This window comes from Choloepus didactylus, chromosome Y, assembly GCF_015220235.1.
Source record: "Choloepus didactylus isolate mChoDid1 chromosome Y, mChoDid1.pri, whole genome shotgun sequence".
NCBI lineage: Eukaryota > Metazoa > Chordata > Mammalia > Pilosa > Megalonychidae > Choloepus > Choloepus didactylus.
This window is the reverse complement of record NC_051335.1, coordinates 34,149,611-34,170,430: the sequence shown is the minus strand read 5'-3', so window position 1 is coordinate 34,170,430 and position 20,820 is coordinate 34,149,611. Positions and strand designations below refer to the sequence as shown.

The 20,820-nt window shown below is 34.3% G+C and overlaps 1 pseudogene; it reads left to right on the top strand.

Moving 5' to 3' along the window:
* Positions 1–271: 271 nt before the first annotated feature.
* LOC119524317 lies at positions 272–1,102 on the top strand (annotated as a pseudogene).
* Positions 1,103–20,820: the final 19,718 nt, after the last annotated feature.

The window sequence follows — 20,820 nt, the reverse complement described above, 5'->3', positions numbered from 1 at the left end:
CTCCTCCCAGAATTTGCCCTCCAGGCAAAAGCAGCTAGAGACAATGAAAGGAGTGTAAAAAACTATAGAGGCAAAACAAGAAAAATCAGAACAGACCAAGATTCCCAGAGAAGGAGCAGACGAAAACAAACTTACTCTTGGGGTGAAACAATTGCAATTGCACAAATAATGCAATCTTAAAAATTGTTTGGCAAAACCAGGGCAAGATGAAAAGATGCTCAGCATCATTAACTATTAAGGAAATTCAAATCAAACCACAATGAGGGCCAAGTTGGCCATGCATGTCTGCCTGGAGGACCATTTCAACAACATGCAGGCCAAGCTGCCATGTGCTGCCCTGAGCCCCCCAAAGGTGGGCATCACACTCAGAAATTTGGTGACCCTTATTCACCATCCGTCTGAATTAATGAATGTTCCTTCACACCAGCAACAAAACAAATACACATAGTTATTAAAAAATAAAATAGCTGCTGCAACAATCGCTTTGCAATTTACATACCCACTATTTACTACAAATGCTTGCTCTACAGGTGGAAATTTGAATCTTTCACAAACACAGAGTTTCAGTAACTAGTGTTCTATTCTTGAAGCTGCCAAGCATCAGGACATTGGATTGCCTAGAATATTTTCTTTCTGTTATCAGCAAGAAATTGAATCCACCAAAAGGCTTTACGTAGTAGAAACAAAGCCCTTCCCAAGCAGGTTTGGATTAAAGTAGGAGAAGAAGCACTATGTAAACAAGCAATGAATAAAAGGAATTGGAGTAGAATACATCAGTTGGACACAAATGTAGAATGAAGAGCCCTTGGAGAAATTCAGAATGTAGGCGAAGGCACTAAAGACACCCAGGGTGCTTGGCAGTCAGCGAAGCCCTCACAGTCAAACCTGGGGGAGCAGAATAAGAGCAGGCCACAGGGAAGAAGGTCACAGCACAAGGAGAGACATATACAGATGGAAAGAGATAGAAGGCACAGAATTTGCATTTGCTGTGATGAGTTGAATCTTTTAGTCCAAGATGGATAAGGCAAAGACTCTTCAGTGGACAACAGCATTCCTGAAATGCATTCAGGAGGGACATGGAGATACTCTTAAAAAAGGTTAGTATTTAATTAGGCTGGGTAGATTCTCAGGATTTTATAAAGGTTACTTGTCAATGTTCTTCTTTATCATTATTTCCCTAAGACATCTCAAACTGTCCTTTGTTTCCTGAACTCTAATATCAACCATGAAGTCCAAAATGAATGAATTCTACTCATTAATAATATGACTTATCATTTATTAAAGAATCACAGCCCAGATTTGCTTACTAAACTGTGGTATGTAAATGACTCTGAGCTATCAATAGTCAAGTAACAAATTGAGCTCTTTCTATATACAAAGTCATCTATTAGTGTTTGAGGGGTGTTCTGGTTTGCTAATGTTGCCAGAATGCAAAACCCCAGAGACGGATTGGCTTTTATAAAAGGGGGTTTATTTGGTTACACAGTTACAGACTTAAGGCCATGAAGTGTACAAGGTAACTCATCAGCAATCAGGTACCTTCACTAGTGGATGGCCAATGGTATCTGGAAAACCTCTGTTAGCTGGAAAGGCATGTGGTTGGCATCTGCTCTAAAGTTCTGGTTTCAAAATGGCTTTCTCCCAGGACATTCCTCTCTAGGCTGCAGTTCCTCAAGAATGTCACTTGGGGTATTTGTCCTTTCTTAGCTTCTCTGGAGCAAGAGTCTGCTTTCAATGGCCATCTTCAAAATGTCTCTCATCTGCAGCTCCTATGCATTCTCCAAAGTGTCCCTCTTGGCTGTGACAGCTTGTTCCTTCTGTCTGATCTTATATAGTGCTCCAGTAATTTATTTCAGACCCACCCAATGGACGGGCTAACACCTTCACAGAAATTATACAATCAGAGTCATCACCCATAGTTGGATGGGGCACTTCTCCATGGAAACACTCAAAGAATTACAATCTAATTAACACTGATAGGTCTGCCCACACAAGATTACATCAAAGATAATGGCATTTGGGGGGACATAATACATTCAAACTAGTGTACTCTCTCTATATACAAAGTCATCTATTAGTTTTTGAGGGGTTCCAGAGACATGCAGGTCATGGTTTTCATCCTCAGAAAATACAAATTTGTGAAAGTAATAGAGCAAGAATAGCCCCCAAAGGCAGATAAATATCAAATAAATAGTTTGGAGTTCAAATACTCTAAGAAGGTAAAGGGGATAGACAGTTCTGTGGGCCAGGAGGTGAGGGAAGACTTGGAGGCTTTGGAGCTTTGGATCCCTGAGCATTTAGGGCTCCTTCATGTGGTCAAGGACTGCCACCTTTATCTTGTCTAAGATTCACAGTTAGGGAACTTGGTTCCTCATTGAGCTAGATGCTTGGTTTAAATTAATGTGTTCCATCAGCCACAGTGGTTCAAGTGAAAAACCAGTGGACTTTCTTGGAGTGGCCTCATGCATGCTACCCCCTTTCCAGGTACTGGTCTCTGGATTCTGGTGGTCAGGCCAGGTGGCCTTACTAAACAAAATCAGAGAGTCCTGATTTAGATACCAGTGGATTTTCACAAAGAATGTTCCTTGCCCTAGGTTTCGAGTGACGACATTGCTATTGACTCCAGCATGAGTCTACTGGGGAACTGAGCTTAGATGGGCATAATAAACATGGAACCTTCTTTTAGAAGAGCTTACTCTAGCTGGGTCCTGGTGGGACTTGTGGGAGCTCCAACCACAGCAGGGCTGAAACTGCTCTGGCTTCCTCCACCTCAGGGACCTGCTATATGAGTTCACCTTGTTTCCACTATCAACCTTCTACCCTAACAAAGACATCTTGTTTGTTACATTACTTCAATGATTTCCTTATTTTCATTATACATTTAATTGCATTTTAAACCAAAAGAAAAAACAGAAAGAAAAAAACCCACAATGAGGTAATATTTCATACACACTAAAATGGCTTTTAAAAGAAGAAAATTACAAGTATTGGAGAGGCTGTAGAGAAATAGGAACACTCATTCATTGCTGGTGGCAATGTAAAATGGTGCAGCTACTGTGGAAGACAGCTGGCATTCCTCAGAAAGTTAAGTAGAGAATTATCATGTGACCTGGCAATCCCACTCGTAGCTAAATACCCAAAAGAACGGAAAGCAGGGATTTCAACAGATATTTGCACACTGATGTTCACAGAGAAATTTTCACAATTGCCAAAAGATGGAAGTAATGCAAGGTCCATCAGCCAGTGAGTGGATAAACAAAACGTGGCATATAGATTCTATGAAATATTATTCAGCCATAAAAGGAAATTACATTCTGATACATGTGACAACACAGAAGAACCTTGAAGACATCATGTTGAGTGAAATAAGCCAGATGCAAAAGGACAAATATCATATGATCTCACTGATATGATATATTTAGAATAAGCAAACTCAGAGTGTCAGAATCTAGAATATAGTTTACCAAGGGATGGAATAAGGGGATGGAATAGAGAGTTAAGGCTTAAAATGTACAGAGTTTCTATTTGGGATAATGGAAAAGTTTTTGGTAATCAATGGTGGTGATGATAGCACAATATTGCGACTGTAATTAACAGAACTTAATTATAATTTGAATGCAGTTAAAACAGGGAAATTCTAGGTTGTATATATGTTATGAAACTGCACGATGCAAACAGTAAACCCTAAGTTAAGCCATGGACTACAGTAATAGTATAATTATAAAAACGTGTTTCCATCAATTGTAACAAATATGTCACACCAATGCAAGTTATTAATAATAGGATGGTATATGGAAATCCTGCATGATTGTTTTGTAAACTCACAGCTTCTATAATAAAATTTTTCAAAATTAAAAAAAAATAAAACAGAGCAGAGAAAATTTGATCAGTTAAACAGAAGCAATTCTAAAGGTTTAGAATAAATTAAAGAAGAGTTGTAACAAAAGCCAATCAGCAATAAAACCCTAAGCAAGAGAAACTGACATTCTGAGTAAACTTATCAAGGTAATCAGATGCCTAGTCATCAGCAACATATTACAATCCATACTAAGAAACAGGAATATATGGGCCAGTTAAAGGAACAAATTATAACTTCAGAAGGAGACACAGAATTTGGAACAACTAATCAAAGAAAATTAAACAAATCTCCAAAATCAATCCAAGGAGATGAAGGAAAATATTCCAAAAAAAAGATAAAGGATATTAAGAAGACACTGGCTGAGTATAAAGGAGAATTTGAAAATATAAAAAGAAATACTTGAGGCAAGCAACAGCAGATAAGAACAAGGAGAAGAAAGAATCAAGGAACTAGAAGACAAGACAAACAAAATCTTACAGAAAGAAGAACAGACAGAGAAAAAATGGAAAAAATTAAGCAGGATCTCAGGGATTTGAATGACAGCACAAAGTGCACAAACGTATGCATTATAGGTGCTGCAAAATGAAAAGAGAAGGGAAAAAGGGCAGAAAGAACATTTGAGGAAACTGAATGAAAATTTCCCAACTCTTAGGAAAGACATAAATATATATAACCAAGAAGCACAATATACTACAAATAGAATAAACACTAATATACATACTTTGAGACACATTATCAGAATATCAAATGACAAAGATAAAGAGAGAATCCTGAAAGCAGCAAGAGAGTAGTGATTTGTTACATACAAGGGAACTGCAATAATACAAAGTGCCAATTTCTCTCAGTAACCATGAAGGCAAGAAGGCAGTAGTATGATATATTTAAGGTACTGAAAGAGAAAAACTGCCAGTCAGGAATTCTTTATCCAGCAAAACTGCCCTTCAAAGATGAGGGAGAGTTTAAAATATTCACAGATAAGCAGAAACAGAGAGTTCTTCAGCAAGAGACCTGCCCTACAAGAAATACTAAAGGGAGTTCTGCAGGCTGAAATTAAAAGACAGGAGAAAGAGGCTTGGAGGACAGTGTCAAAATGAAGATTATCAGTAAGGGTAGCTAAAAGGGTAAAAAGAGAGAAAAAAGAATACATGACATAAAAAAACAAAGGATTAAATGGTTCAAGTAAGTACTGCCATTACAGTAATAACATTGAATGTTAATGGATTAAACTCCCCAATCAAGATAAAAATTGGCAGAATAGATAAAGAAGTATGATCCAACTATATGCTGTCTACAAGAGAATCACCTTAGACCCAAAGACACAAATAGGTTGAAAGTGAAAGGCTGGTCAAAGATATTCCATGCCAACATTAAACAAAAAAGAGCTGGGTAGATATGCTAATATTGGATAAAATAGACTCTAAAATCAAAACTGTTGAAGATAGAGAAGCATACTAATATTAATGAAAGGGACAATCCACTAAGAAGAAACAACAATCATAAATATTTATGCACCTAATCATGGTGGCTCAAAGTACATGAGACAAACACTGACAACACTAAAGGGAGAAGTAGACATCCCTACAATAATATTTTGAGGCTTCTATATGCCATTCACATCAACAGATAGAACATCTAGACAGAGGATCAATCAAGAATCAGAGAATTTGAATAATATGATAAATGAACTAGACCTAACAGACATATACAGAACATTACACACCAAAAGAGCAGGATGTATATTCTTCTGAAGTGCACATGGACCATTCTCCAGGATAGACCACATGTTGGGTCACAAAACAGGTCATGATAAATTTAAAAAGATTGAAATTACAAAGAGCACTTTCTCTGTCCATAAGGAATGAACCTGAAAATCAATAACAGGCAGAGAACTGGAAAATTTACAAAGATATGAAACTTAATACACTCTTAAACAATCAATGGGTCAAAGAAGAAATTACAAGAGAAATCAGTGAATATCTTGAGATGAATGAAAATGAGAACATAATATATCAAAACTTATGGGATGCGTTGAAGGCAGGGATGAATGGGAAATACGTAGCCCTAAATGTCTACATTTAAAAGGAAGAAATAGTTAAACCAAAGACCTAACTGTGCACCTTAAGGAACTAGAAAAAGGACAGCAAACTAAACCGAATACAAGCAGAGGGAAAGAAATAAAAAATTAGAGCAGAAATAAATGAAATTGAGAATAAAAAATTATAGAGAGAATTAACAAAAACAAAAGTTGTTTCTTTGAGAAAATCAATAAAATTGACAAACCCTTAGCTAGACTGACAAAGGAAAAAAATGAGAAGATGCAAATAAATAAAATCAGAAATGAAAGGGAAACATTACTACTTACCCCACAGAAATTAAAAGGATCTTAATAGGATACTATGAACAACAAATTAGACAACTTAGGTAAAATGGACAAATTTCTAGAAACACACCAACAACATACCAGACTCGAGAAGAAAATGAAGACCTCAAAAGTCCAAGTACAAGCAAAGAGCTTGAATCAGTCATCAAAATTGATTCTTTGCTGAATCAGTCCCAACAAAGAAAGTCCAGGACCAGGGGACCAGGCACCTTCATAGGGGCATTCTGTCAATCATTCCAAGAAGAATTAATACCAATCCAGCTCAAACTGTTCCAAAAAAACTGAAGAGGAGAGAACACTACCTAACTCATTCTATAAGGCCAAATCACCCTAATACCAAAGCCTGATAAAATACTGCAATAAAAGTAAATTATAGATCAATTTCTCTAATGAATATAGGTGCAAAAATCCTCAACAAAATAACAGCACATTAAAAGAATTGTACACCATGATCGAGTGGGTTTTACCCCAGGTAGGCAAGGGTGATTCAACACAACGAAATCAATTAATGAAATACACCACATTAACAAATCAAAGGCGGGAAATCACATGATTATCTCCATTGACACATAAAAGGGATTTGACAAAATCCAGCATCCTTTCTTGATAAAAACACATCAAAAGATAGGGATAGAGGGAAACTTCTTCAACATGATAAAAGGTACACATGAAAAACCACAGCTAATATACTCAATGGTGAAAGACTGAAAGCTTTCCCTCTGAGATTACGCGGCACAAGACAAGAATGTCCATTGTCACCATTATTATTCAACATTTTCAGGAAGTTCCAGCTAGAGTCGTTAGTCAAGAAAAAGAAATGAGTTATTAAAATTGGAAAGGAAGAAGTAAAACTTTCACTATTTGCAGATGACGTGATCCAATATTAAGAAAGTTCTGAAAAATCTACAACAAATCTAATAGAGCTAATAAACAAGTTCAGCAAAGTGACAGAATACAAGATCAACATGCAAAAATCAGTAGTATTTCTATACACTATTAATGAGCAATCTGAAGAGGAAATCAAGAAAAAAAATCCAAATAACAACTAAAAGAATCAAATATCTAGGAATAAATTTAATCAAGATTGTAGAAGATGTATAAATGGAAGGCTACAAAACATTAGTAAAAGAAATATAGATAATGCTTTTTAGGTTTTAATGTATTGGAATAGCTAGAAGTAAATACCTGAAACTACCAAACTCCAACCCAATAGCCTTGACTCTTGAAGACAACTGTACAACAATGTAGCTTACAATGGGGTGACAGAGTGATTGTGAAAGCCTTGTGGATCACACTTCCTTTATCCAGTGTATAGATAGATGAGTAGAAATATGGGGACAGAAAAACTAAATGAAAACTAGGGTGGGATGGGGGTATGGTTTGGGTGTTCTTTTTTACTTTTAGTTTTTATCCTTTTTTTTTACTTTTTCTGGTGCAAAGAAAATGTTCAAAAAACAGATTGGGGTGATGAATGCACAACTATACGATGATACTGTGAACAACTGACTGTACACTTTGGATGATTGCATGGTATGTGAATATATCTCAATAAACTTGAATTTATAAAGAACTGATGGGATGCAGCAAAGGCAGTGCTGAGAGAGAAATGTATAGTCCTAAATGTCTACGTTAAAAAAATAGAAATAATTAAACCAAAGACATGACTGCATTCTGGAAGAACTAGTGAAAGATCAACAAACTAATCCCAAAGCAAGCAGATGGAAAAAAAATAGCAAAGATTACAGCAGAAATAAATGAAATTGAGAATTTAGAAAAGAAGACAATTGAGAAAATTATCAAATCTAAAACTTGATTCTTTGAAAAACTCAAGAAAACCAGAAAACCGTTAGGTAGACTTACAAAGAAAAAAAGAGAGAAGATGAAAATAAAAACAAAACAAAAAAAAAATACCAAGAAAAGAAAGAGAATAAATAAAATCACAAATGAGAGGGGAAACATTATTACAGACCCCACAGAAATAAAAAGAATCATAACAGTATACTATGAACAACTATATGCCAACAAATTAGACAATGTATATGAAATGGACAAATTCCTAGAAGCACACCAACAACCTACACTGACCCTAGAAGAAACAGAAGACCTCCACAGACTAATTACAAGTAAAGAGATTGAATCAGTCATCAAACACCTCTCAATAAACAAAAGTCCAGGACCAGATGGCTTCCCAGGTGAATTCTACAAATCATTCCAAGGAGAATTAATACCAATCTTGCTCAAACTCTTCCAAAAAATTGAACAGGAGCGAATACTACCTAACTTATTCTACAAGGCCAAAATCACCCTATTACCAAAGCCAGATAAAGGTACTACAAGAAATGAAAATTACAGACCAATTTCTCTAATGGATATAGATGCAAAAATCTTCAACCAAATAGTAGCAAATCGAATCCACCAGCACATTAAAAAATTATATACCACGATCAAATGGGTTTTATCCCAAGTATGCAACTGTAGTTCAACACAAGAAAATCAACTATTGCAACACATCATATCAACAAATCAAAGGAGAAAAACTACATGCCCATCTTGATTGAAGCAGAAAAACCTTTTGACAAAATCCAGCATCCTTTCTTAATAAAAACATTTTGAAAGATAGGAATAAAAGGAAACTTCCTCGACATGACAAAGGGCATATACGAAAAACCCACAGCTAACATAGTATTCAATGATCAAATGCTGAAGCTTTCCATCTAAGACCTGGAAAAAGACAAGAATGTCCATTGTCAACTCTGTTACTCAACATTGTGCTAGAAGTTCTAGCTAGAGCAGTTAAGCAAGAACTAAAAGTAAGGAGCATACAAAATGGAAAGGAAGAAGTAAAACTTTCACTATTTACCGATGACATGATCCTACACAAATAAAGTCCTGAAAAATCTACAACAAAGTTACTAGAGTTAATAAATGAGTTCAGCAAAATGGCAGGATAGAAGTTCAATATGGAAAACTCAGTAGTGTTTCTATACACTATTAATGAGCAATCTGAGAAAGAAATCAAGAAAAAAATTACAATAGCCACTAAAAGAGTCAAATATCTAGGAATAAATGCAATCAGAAATGTAAAGACCTTGTACACAGAAAACTACAAAACATTGCTAAAAGAAGTCAAAGAAGACCTAAATAAATAGAAGGACATTTCCTGTTCATGGATTACAAGACTAAATATAGTTAAGATGTCAATTCTACCCAAATTGATTTACAGATTTAACACAATCCCAATAAAATTCCAACAGGCTACTTTGCAGAAATGGAAAAGCCAATTATCAAATTATCAATAGTATAAAAAATTAACATCATGCAGAGTACATTATTTGACCACAGTAGACATCAAATGGAAGTAAATGCAAAAAGGATACCTGGAAGAATCCTCAAATATTTAGAAGTTATTCAATATATCTTTAAATAACCCAAAGGTTAGAAATAAATTGTATTAGAAATTAGCAAACATTTTGAAATATATAATGAAAATACAGCTTATCAAAACTTATCATATACCACTAAAGCAGTGCTGAGAGAAACTGCTATTGTTAAATTTTTATATTAGAAAATAATAAAGTTCTAAAATCAATGGTCAATGATTGTTCCTGAAAGAACAAAAAAAAAGAATAAATTAAAATTCAAATGAGTAGAAGAAAGAACTTTTAAAAATAGGGCAGAAATTTAAAACACAGAAAAGTAACTGACAGCTAAATCAAAGCTAAAAGTTGTTTCTATAAAAAGCCCAATAAAATTGATAAACTCTTGGTAGACTGAAAAGGGAAAAAGAGAAAAAAACACAACTTCCCAACAACATTCAAGAAAGGAGAACATTTTCACAGATCCTACAGACATTAAAGGACAATAGGGCATATTTTGAATAATTTGATGACAATAATTTTGACAATTTGATAAAATGGACATTTGTTCAAAGACAAATTAACAAAACTGATATGAGAATTTTTTTTTGCAAAATTGAAATCGCTCTAAATCTTGTAAATAAACTGAATTTGTAAGTTAAAATACTTACACATGGCTTCACTATTGAACATTTGAGCAGGAAATAATACCAATATTATATGAATTGTCAGAAAAGAGAGGCATAATGATATTTCCAACTCATTTTATAAGTCCAGCAATATGTTGCAACCTAATATTGACAAACATATGGAACAACTATCACTCTCAAACATAGCTGGTAGGTGTGTAAAATGTTACAACCACTGTGAAAAGAGTTTGTCAGAGTCTTATAAAGCTGAACATATACATACCCCAAGACCCGGTAATTTCACTCCTAGGAATTTACTCAAAGCAAATGAAAATGTACATCCACAAAAAGGCTTATATAACAATTTTCATAGCATACTTATTCTCAGTAGTCAAAAAACTAGAAACAACCCAAATGTCCATTAACAGGAGAAATGAATAACTTATTTTTGATATAATTATATGATGGAATTCTACTCAACAATAAAAAGGTATGAATTTCCAATATGTGCAACAATGTGGATGAACCTCAAAAACATGATGCATATCAGAAAAAACCCAGTCACAAAACAGTTCAAGCTTTATGATTCTATTTACATGAAATTCTAGAAAGGCGAAGATAATCTATGGCGAGAGAAATCAGAACAATGGTTGCTTCTGGAGGAAGAGGGTCAGGGATTGATTGGGACAAGGCCCACAGAGCTTTGAGGGATATTGGGAGTATTCTATATGTATGGGCGTGTAGGTTACCAAAGGCATTTGTCAAAACTGACTGAACTGTACATTCAAGTTCTGTCTTTCACTCTATGTAAGTTACACCTCAATAAAAAATGATAGGAAGCAAAAGGAAAAACAGTAAAAGATTTGTTAGTGTGGGGTGAAGAATATAAAACTAAAATAAATTAAATTATATTAATAGCATTTGAAACCTCTGTAATTGTTATTCTTACATAGCTTTAATAAAGCATCAGAGTTTAATTTTCCTCTTTAGGGTTAGAAATAAGATTCAGAAGTTTGAACACAATTTTGTGTTAAAATCTTTATTTCAAACAATGCATTTGGGAAAGCAACATTTTTCGATAAAAAAAAACATGGAAAAAAATAATAAAATATCCAGAAGGAAAGATATTTGTCTTAATAATAAGACTTGCTCAGTTTCCAATGAGAACCCTAACATTTTTTGGTGTTGTATAAATTATTTCATGTAACTCAGTATGGCTGGTAAATCTTTTTAATTTTAATAATCCTCCAGTGAAAATAAAATACAATTGTCTTATTGTATGTACAAAATATAATTTCTGTTAGTTGACCCCTAAAAAGATGGTAGTTCAAATTGTAAGACTGCATATTCTACCACTAAGAATAAATGAAATCTGAAGTCATTCAAAAAATGTTTCCAAAACAGTGATGAAACATTCAAGGCACTATGAGCCATGATAATATCCTAGTTATTTTCCATCATAACCATTATACCAAATGCTTCAAAAAATAATTTATAATTCCAATGGTTTGAGTCAGATCATTCTTCTTACCCGTTTTGTTAATGTTTCAAGGTCTTGTTTGATTTTATGCAAGAATAACAAGAACATGTCTTGTCACATAGAAAAGTTGAAACAGAAAGGTGATGCATACCATGTCATGAGAAACAGAAATATATTAGTAGGGTAGCTTCATAATAATCATTGTCTCTTACATAGCATTTTATAGGATGTGAAACAGCTGTCATTCACCAGCATCTCCCAATCCAATTGATAATTTGTGATGCTCAGTTAAAAACACTGAACTTTCATCCAACACTTTAAAAAGGATGAAGTGTCTTAGAGAGAAACACGTTTTATAGAACGTGCTTCAAAAAATCTGAAGAATGGAAAAGAAACCCTGAAGTGCTGATGTCTCTGCTTTCTTCACAGGGCCTACCTGATTTGTGATTTCCATGTTTTCTGCAAAAGTTTAATTGAATTGCATTGTTTTGACTTTTCACTTTCAACTAACATCCTCTAGAAAGTGTGAACTCACAAAGCCCAGTCTGGCAGTTTCATACTTAACAAGAAAATTTCTGCATTTCTATTTTGAAATAATTTAATGAAAATGCTGTAGCAATCAAATTACAGTTGAAAAAAAATGAGTACTCATCTATGCTTAAGTTTATTTGTATTAGAGTAGGGCACCTGAATTTAATTTCTAAGATAATCCACCTATCTCTCTACAATTTATAAATATATATTTGTTCAGTGTTCTGATGCTAGGGCACATAAAATAGGGTGCAATCAAAAATACAATGCTATTGCATCTAAAATGCCATTAGAAAGACAATTTCATCTGTGAAAATATAAACTGGTTCCAGCATGGCATTTCCTCTTAGCTTATCTTATACTGTATGCTATATATCAAGAAAATAAGATGTATTCTTTACAAGCAGATTACTGTTGGTAAAGATGAACATTTCTTAGTTCTGAGAAATGTTAGATGGAAACTGTTTCACCATTTAGCTGTTCTTAATAAATAAGAAAAATATTTGATTCAGTCATTCACAAGTTAGAGGATCACAAAATCCTTCAAAGGACACTAGTTTTATTTTACTAGAGTAAAATAAATAAGCCTGAATCCTGTCATTTACATTTACCAGAATCAAGTGCACATAATCCTATGGCTTTGAATTCTGACATGGAATTTTCTCACTTTTATCCTTTTAACTGGTAGCATGAGAATCTACTCCCACAATGTTATTTGGTTCAATGTATACCTTCAAATGGTTTAGTATGGCTCCAGTTGAGCTGAAAGGCAGGTTATATTGTTGAAACATTCTTTAATTGGTAAGCAAAGATCATGGTATTAGGATTGAATCATGTCCCCCACAAAAACATGTTCAAGTCCTAAGCCCCATTCCTGATGTGAACTCATTTGTAAATAGGATCTTTCAAGATACTTTTAGTTACAATGACACCAAACTGAATCAAAGTGGGCCTTAATCTAATATGACTGGAGTCCATATAAGTGAGGGAATTTGGACCCAGTTTGAAGAAGACACCTGGGAAGAGAGACGGCCGTGACTGAAGCAGAGACCAAGTGATGGACTGCTGGCAAGCCACTCCAAGAAAGCTACAGACTTCCGAGAAAGCATGATCCTGATAATGCTTTGACTCTGGACTTCCAGCCTCCAAAAACTGTGAGGCAGCAAATTCCTGTTGTTTAAGCCAACTGCTCTATGACACTTTGTTATAGCAGCCCTGACAAACTCAGACATGTGGTAACTCAAGACATACTTCATGTATCCAATACCTCAGAACAGTTTGAAATGAAGAATAGGTATTAAGGATGCTAAGCAAAACAATTTTTCCATCTAATCTTTTTCAGTTTTTGCATGTGTGAGTTTTAAATGGTGCAAAATGGCATTGCATTATCATAAAACCTTCATGCCTTTGCAATCTGAGATTCCAGAGAACTCTTACTTATATTTTGAACCCCTGTAATTGTATAGTTATAGACTGGCATCATCAGAATCTAAAACGAAGGAAAAGTTAAAGAATAGTTTGTCAACAAAGTTAGAACGAGTCACTGTACATTATTTTTTTCCTCAGGGATGAATATATCAATACCTACTACCTCCTATGATACTAAGATTTAAGAGCTACAAGACTAATATATTAAGAAAATAATATGTTTATGGGCAAAAATACAATTAGTAGATGCCAGTTTGCAAATTGTAGAAAGACAACACATATATGCTTATTTTTCCATATTCTGCAACTTTACAACTTTATATTCAGCACTTCTCAAAACCCCAGAGATAGCTCACAAAATCGTACTATCAAGATTCACAAATAAAAATAATGCTTTGGCTCAAAGACATAATATTTCACATACAACATTCCCTCAAAATAACAAACCAAGGGACTGATTTCATCAGTTAATGTGGCAATCAGAATGCTATCCAATTCTATATAAACATTTCTTTTTTGGCATTTTAGAAAAGGGGTATTCACATATTTTTTAAACAGGAATAAAACTTTTGATACATAAAAGAGTGTTGTGTAGTGCCTTTCTACAAGAACTGAATTTAACACTGTGGAAAACTAAATAACAAGTGAAGAATGGTGAAGGATTGCCACTGGATGAATTAGAAGTAAATGCTGAAGAAAAAATGGGTTGTGTCAAGGTACTGATCCATGCTGCCTTGCAGAGAGGCCATAGACTTTAAAGCACATGGTCAAGTTTCCAGAAAAAAAAAATAATCCTAATCTTGCAGTCCTCACTCCTATATGGCCAAAGATACTTTGGAAATGACAAGGAGGGATTGTGCAATATGAAACCCCATCAGAGATTTGTGGCAATACCATTCTGGGTCAAGCCAGCATAGACAAAATGCCTCCTATCAAAATAGTGCAGTAGCTATATAGCATCAGTAAAACTTGGAAGCTGGAATTGTGATTGTGAAAGCACTACATGATAATAAACAATTTGCCTTGTTCTTTGTGTTTCTCAGAGCAAAGCTGAGTATGTCTCAGAGAGCCTAGGAAAAGCTGATACCCAGGAACAATGAGGAAACAAATGAAACAGAAGGCACAGATTCAAAAAATAAGCCAGAGAGATATTACCAGAGCATCAGTGTGAGGACAAGTAGAAAAATATGGTACATTTCTAGTCTTGCCATCAGCAATAGCAGTAATCCCCACAGTCCCCCAAGTTTCCATTAAAGCTTCAAAGAAGGATACTAAATCTTTTCACAAGTTTTCTTAAAGCTCTGTCACTGACAGCAAAACATAAGGCATTTCTTTATACACTTTGTATACAATTTCATAAGGAAATTGAAGAGTCCTATACTCATTAAAAATTTTTAAAGAATCCATTATCCTAGAGTGTTCATTTGGGTTTAGAGAATTCAATTAATGAATTCATATACTGCAAAAATAGGCTATTAAAATTTACCTTTTCTTTGTACCTTGAAAGGTCAATGCCAGATCAGAATTAGTGAAATAATTCTGTTGTTTTCTGACAAATGGCAACAACGATATGCTAAATATCAGTTAAGATCTCTCTTCCACAAACTCTATTAGGATTACTTTCTGCTGGATTTGATTATGTTCATGCTCATAATCATTCTACAAATCAGGAGAGAATCCTGAGTGGTTGGGCTCAAAGCAAAAAGCACACTAGTTTTTCATCCTAGATAGACTTCCTACTTACCTCATTTCTTTTTGCTGCAATCCACCTTGTAGTGGGAGAAATGGTGAAGTTGTAAAAAGGAACTACTTCAGTTTTTTACAGTCAATTTTTTTTTGTTAAAAATTGAGGCTCAGAATTTGTGCTGAAGGGATGTCAAATTGTCAGAATTATCTTTCTGCAAGTTTCCTTCACCCAGGAGTCTGCTTTTCCTAAGAAGCTTTCTTTGGTGTCAACATAACATTTTTGATGTATGCGGTAGCTGTTGGTGCTTTCCCCACTTTTGACCAAGAATACTATGCTTGTTGCTTGCAGTTTTCACACAATTGTGTGTAACATTTTTGAGATATTATTTTATACATATTCCTTTGCACTTTACCAACTTAACCCATGTTGATTTCTGCTTTTGTATTTCCCACACCTTATCCTGAAGATATGAATTCTTTATTTGGATAAGATGGCTTATTCTGTTAAATTAGGTGAGGGCAGTCAGAGGATTTGCTTCTACGAAGTCTCAAAATAAGAGATTAGCTTATAGATTCATTCAAGTTTTATTGGATTTTGTGCTCTATACTCTATCAGACTCTAGAAATAAAAATACACATAAGTATATTTTTCCTAAGTACCTGCCTTAGGAAGCTCTTGTATAACTTGTATAACTACAATGTATAACTACCATTGTACAATGGAAAGTGATAGGTGCTATAATCAGTGACTGTGAAAGATCTTATCCTGCTTGAGGACAGGGGAAATAATGAGAGGTTTCACAATGAGTCTACACTTAAACTAAGTATCATAAGAGTAATATCTGACAAGAAATATGAGGCAACAGGAAGCACTATAACAGCATGGAAGAGTATGGGCAGTTCAGGTAATAACATGTAATTCAACATGGTCCTACTAAGAAGTTAAAACGTCATACTGCAGGCCAGTGGTTCCCCCTTGGTGCATATTAAACTGAGTAGGGTTAAAAATGTCTGTGCACAGACACCACCCTCCCAAGATTCTGACTTATTGCCCTATGCTGGGGAAAGGTAATTTTTAAAGGAATCCTGGTGATTCTAATCTTGAGCCCGAGTTTAAAAGCACTGCTGTGCACAATGGAGAGCCACTAAAGGGTTTTAAGCAGGACAATGACATGACAATTTGAGGAAACAAAATTATTTTGTTTAGATAGAAGAAGTGAAAAATGGAAGGGTGGGAGACCACTTAGAACAATAATGCCAAAATATCAGTCCTCAACTGTTGCTAATCCAAAACAATGTTTTCATTTTTACCAAGCAAAATGAGAAAAATAAGGACAAGGTAATGATTTCTATAAAGTTATTCTACAAAAAAAAAAGTTGTTTTCTATTCTGATTTTGAAGCATCCCATGTCTGGGGATTCAGATGTTCATTTTAAGAAATAATATTGAACATAGATGTTACTTATTGATATCATCCTTTGATGTGTTTACTGGGCAAAATAGCCATTTTATTTTCCCAACCTTGGAAGGGGTTACAATTTCCCTATCCTTTTTCTTTTCTTTTGTTTGTTTTACTTTCATAATTGTGATGTAAACTGCATATTCTGGCATGTGTAAAAGGCATACGTATTATATGTACAATTCAATTAAATTTTATAATTTTTCATACCTATGCATCCATCACCCAGATTATGGTACAGAATTTTCCTAACACTCCAGAAAGTTTCCTTGCACCCCATTCAATGAAATTTCTACCCCTCCACCGTTGAAAACCACTGTTGTGATTTATACCAGCATGAATTAGTTTTGTCTATTCTTTTACTTTACATAATTAAAATCATACAGCATGTACTCTTTTGTGCCTGGTTTCTTTCAGCCAACATAAAATTTTTGTGATTCATCCACATTGTTGTCTAAGTTTCAGTAAAGTTTTTTTTTTAATTTTTATCTAATATTTCAGTGTACAAATTTACCATGATGTGTTTATCCATTCTCCTGTTGACTGACATGTGGATCATTCCTAGTCTTAGTTATTATAAATAAAGTTACTAAGACCATTCTTTTATGAAACATTTTGGGACATACGCACTCTTTTCTCTTGATTATTTTTTTAGTCTGCTAGGCTGCCAAAATGCAGTCTACCAGAAATAGGCTGGCTTTTAACAATGGGAATTTATTAGTTTACAAGCTTACGTTCTGAGTCCATGAAAATGTACAAATCTAGGCATCATCAAGGCAATACCTTATTTCTGAAGACAAGCTGCCAGTGATCCTGGACTCCTTTGTCAGATGGCAAGGCACATGGCAGTGTCTGCTTGTCTTTCCCTTCTCCTCCAGTTTTCATTGTGTCCAGTTTCTGACCTCAGTGACTTCCTCTCTGTTTCTGTGACTTTCACTCTCAGCTTCTGCATCCTTTCTCTCTGAATTTCATCCTCTTATAAAGGACTCCAGTAAGAGAATTAAGTCCCACCATGAATGAGGTAGGTCATATCTGAAGTTAAGGTCCTACTCACCAGAAGAAGCTACTTACAATGGGTCCACACCCACAGGAACATGATATTCTGGAGTACATAATGGCTTCAAACTACCACAGTGACATACCTCGGAAAGGAATTTCTGGGGCATATGATAAGCATATATTTAGCTTAGCATAATACAAGCTTATTGTAATATATGTAGCATGTATTTAGTAGCTGCCCAGCAGTATCAATTAAATTTATACATGTCAACCACCAATATTTGAAAGTTCCAGTTATTCTACACACCTGCCAACATTTGGTATTACCAGTCTTTTAAAATTTTAGCCATCTTGGTGGGCTTGTAGTGATACTGACCTGTGCTTTTTTCCTTTTTCTTAGTGCAGCATCTTCTAAAAATGTTCGCTGTTTTTCAATACCGATTATATTTAACTGATCACTAGGCTAATATCACTTCAGTTTCATATGACTATGACAACATATTTTGGGATTATGCTTTTTTATTGAGCTATAATTAACATTATATAATATTCACCCTTATAAAGTATACAATTCAGTATTTTTTAGTGTATTCACAAAATTGTGCAACCGTCACCACTATCTAATTCCAGAATATTTTCATGACCCCAAAAGAAACCCCATGCTCATTAGCAGTCATACCCCATTCCCTCTCCCCATCCCCTGGCAATAACTAATCACTATATATCTCTATGGATTTGCTCATTTGGATATTTCGTATAAATGGAGGTATATAATTTGTGGTCTTTTGAATCTGGCTTCTTTTAAGATTCATCTATGTTGTGGCATGTATCAGTACTTCATTCCTTTTTACACCTGAATAATATTCTATTGTATTGTTATACCACATTTTGTTTACCCATACATCAGTTGATGGACATTGGGGATATTTCCACTTTTTGTCTATTATGAATAATGCTGCTACGAACATTCATATTCAAGTTTTTGTGTGGACATATGTTTTCAGTTATCTTGGGTTATATTCCTAGGAGTGGAATTGCTGTGTTATATGGTAGCTCTATATTTTAACTTGAAGAGCTGCCAAACTGTTTTCCCAAGTGGCTACACAATTTTATATTCCCACCAGAAGTGTATGAGTGTTTCAATTTCCCTATATATTCACTAACACTTATTATTTTCTATCTTTTAGCTATAACCATCCTGGTGGATGCAATGTGGTATTTCGCAGGGGTTTGGATTTGCATTTCCTCAATGACTAATGATGTTGAGCATCTTCATGTATGATTACCAACCATTTGTTTATCTTCTATAGGGAAATGTGTATCCAAACCCTTTGCTCCTTTATAAACTGGGTTATGAGTTTTTATTATATTCTGGGCACAAATCTTCATAAAGAGAATGTTCTTAATTTTAAAAACTCAAATTTCTTCTGTTATGGTTTTATTTTATGATTATCTTTTATATCTCCTTGTATAAAAAAACTGCCACTCTGTGGTCATGAAGATATTCTCCTATGTAAAATTCTGGAACAGAGTTCAGCAAATTTTATCTGTAAAGAGTCAGATAGTAAATATATTCAGCTCTGCAGGCCACATAGTCTCTGGCATAACTATTAAACTCTTCCATTGTACCATTAAAGTAGTCATAGACAATACATAAATGAATGTATGTGGATACGTTCCAATAAACTTTATTTACAAAAAGAGGCAACGGAACAGATTTGTCCTGTAAGCTATAGTTTGTCGGCCTTTGTTGTAAAAGCACTATCATTTTAGCTTCACATTTAGTTCTATGATCCATCTCAAATTGATTTTTGTATAGTGTGACATAAGGATAAGGCACTATTTTATTTTACACAGATATGCAATTACTATGGCACCATCAATTAAAACGACTATTCTTTCCCCTAATTAATTACAGACGGATCTCAGATGTAAATCAAGTGACTATATGTGTGGGTCTATTTCTCTATGCCCAATTCTGTTCCATCAGTCTATTTGTAAATTTTCCATTAATACTACACTACCTTAATCATTATAGCTTTAGAGTAAGTCTTGAAATCTAGTACTGTAAGTCCTCCAATTTTGTCCCTTTCAAGACTGTATTAACTATTCAAAGACCTTTGCATTTTGCTACAAATATTATAGTCCTGTTGTCAGTTTACACACACACACACACACACACACACACACACACATGCAAACAAACACATATACACTTCAAAGGGATTTTATTGGAATTACATTTACTCCATAGATCAATTTTGGAAGAATTAATATCGCAACCACATTAAGCCTTCCAATCAATCAATAAACATGGTATGTTTTCCATTCATTTAGATCTTTTAAAAATGTCTCTCAGGAATGTTTTTTTGTTTCACTTACAGTGATTTGACACATCTTTCATTAGATTTATTCTTAAGTATTTGATGTTTCTTGTTGCTATTTTAAATGGTACTTTTTATTTTAGTTTCCAGAATTTTTTTTTGGTAATTTACAGAAATACAAATAATTTTTGTAACTTGACTTTTTCCCCATGATTTTGATATATTAACTAATTAAATCTATTTTTTTTAGCAAGTATGTTTTGTCCCTGAAATCCAAAAGCTTAAAAAACCTAAGGAGACTACTGAAATTTAGAAAAAAGGTTATAAGAGCACAAACTAAAATGATGGTTGGGAGAAGAGATTTAAGAAATATATAAAATATAGAATCCAAGGAAATTGACATTTTTATGATAATCTAAATGGAACAGTAGAAAGATTCTCTCAGGTTTCTGTCTTGGGTAAATAAATTGTTAATGTTGCCATTCACCAAGACAGAATATACAGGAAGAAGAAAACACTTTGGGAAAAAAAATAAGATTTGTTTTTCATAAATTCCTTTGAGTTGTCTATAAGATGTCCAAGGGACGATTTCCATTAAGGAATTGAAAAGAGAGATCTGGATTTCAGTTACTGGAAGTTGTTAGCAATATAAGTGGTAGTCGAAGCGATGGGTATATAGAAGAAAACAT